The sequence below is a fragment of the Cibotium barometz genome, chromosome 9 (assembly GCF_041138505.1).
Source record: "Cibotium barometz isolate CiBa-2024 chromosome 9, ASM4113850v1, whole genome shotgun sequence".
Taxonomy (NCBI): Eukaryota; Viridiplantae; Streptophyta; class Polypodiopsida; order Cyatheales; family Cibotiaceae; genus Cibotium; species Cibotium barometz.
Genome location: NC_141054.1, coordinates 41,178,715 through 41,180,988, shown reverse-complemented (window position 1 = coordinate 41,180,988; position 2,274 = coordinate 41,178,715).

Sequence of the window (2,274 nt, the reverse complement as noted above, 5' to 3'; positions counted from 1 at the left end):
TGTTGAGACCTAACATAGGTAAGAAGTGCCAACTAGCATATTTGGTCATTGCTAACCAGCATAGCTGAGAGCTAACATTAACTTGCATACTGGGGACTTTTAACTGGCAGATTAGTAATGTTAAATAACATACTAGTGAATACATATTTAAGTGCATGCTAATGAACAGGTGACTGTTAACTAAACATATTAAAGTGCTAGCTAACATGGGTGGTTGTTGCCTAGCATGCTAGTGAACAGGTGATTGTTAACTAATATGTTAGAAACTGTTAACAAGCATACTAGGGAGTGTTAACTAGCATACTGGGCATTGTTAACTATCATGCTTGTTAACAAGTGATTGTTAACAAGCATAGTGGGCATAGTGGGCATTGTTAACTAGCATACTGATAAGTGTTAACTAGCATATTGGGGACTATAAAATAGCATAGTGGGGACTATAAACTAGCATATTGGGCACTATTAGGTGACTATTAATAACAAGCATACTGGGCATTGTTAACTATCATGCTTGTTAACATGTGACTGTTAACAAGTGACTGTTAACTATCATGCTTGTTAACATGTGACTGTTAACTATCATGCTTGTTAACTATCATGCTTGTTAACATGTGACTGTTAACAAGCATACTTGGCACTATTAACTAGCATATTGGTAAGTGTTAACTAGCATACTGGGGACTATAAGCTAGCATATAGGTGACTATTGACTAGCATATTATTAAACAGGTGACTGCTAACTAGAAAATGTTAAGTGCTAACTAACATAGGTAACTGTTGTGACTAGCATGTTAGTGAATGTTAACTAGCATACTGGATCCTATCAAAACTAGCATACATGTGAGTGTTAACTAGCATATTGGTGACAAATTATATACATGTAAAAATGAAACAAAGGTCTTTACTTACTCTCCCCAAAAACCACACTCAAATGAGCACTATGCGGAATCACCATAGTACAATAGGGAAATATACATCGATCCCTAAGAGTGCATAATGATGCAAAGCACAGTGAGTGATATGTGTGCTTGCATGGCAGTACCACCAACATTAGGGTTTCGTCGACGTTGAAACCACACCTAGCACACTTTCGTGCTACAATAAGGTTGTCTATGGTGTGGGAGACCATGGAAGGTGGAGATGGGAAGAGGCACACTTATTGGCCCGCTTCGACTCTACTAAGCATCTCTACAAGAAAAGCATCTCTATAAGAAAAGCATGCTGCATTTCTAGCTCCTTGATTACATCAGCCTCCTGTAGCTCCATATCAACCTGCAATCATGATGAAAAACAGGTAGAGGGAGAGGAGACACACACAGAGGAGAAAACCCTAATGTATTATGCAAACCCTAACCATAGAGGGAAGCCATCTCCCTTCTCACACAATACATAAAAAGCCATAATCCATAATCTACAACACACTACATGTGTTGTCTCCACACACTGCTAACCTCAGCTAATGTCCACACACTATAACCATCTGGACGCGGTCATTTATGTCTCACACATGTTACTAGCTAACATACTAGCACATAGTGCAACTGGCATAAGCTGACATTGAGCTTAAATTTCAACAGCCCCTCTCAAGCTCATGATGTACTGTCATAGATGAAGATATAGATGAGCTTGGGCTATCAAAGCTCTCAACACTCCCCCTCAAGCTCATCCCATGTACTCCCAACATAGTACGAAAGTACTCAAACTTCTCCTTATTGCTAATAAGTGGCTTTGTAAAGATGTCGGCCACCTGCTCTTCAGTCTTCACATACTATAAATCCACTATACCATCCACACACTTTCTCTCTGACAAAATGATAGTGGACCTCTATGTGTTTGGTCCGTGCATGAAAAATTGGGCCAACTGTATGCTGCTCATGTTGTCACAATGAATGACAACCTTGCCATCAATAGGCTCACCCAAATCAGCCCCACCAAGAAACTCTTTAACCATACTCCTTCACATGTAGCAATGGCTCCACCCCTATATTCAGCCTCTGTACTAGATAAAGCAACAGTAGGTTGCTCCTTGCTACTCCAACTCACCACTGCACTTCCAAATGTAAAGGCATAACCACTAGTAGACCTCCTATCATACGAGCTACCTGCCCATTCTGCGTCTGTGTAGTCGTGTACATCCAAGCCTTTACCATGCTCATAAAGAATACCATAATGTGCAGTGGTCTTTACATAGCACATAATGCGTCTCACTGCATCCAAATGAGGTTTTCTAGGGCTTTGCATAAATTGGCTTTACAAGCCCCACAGCATAACTGA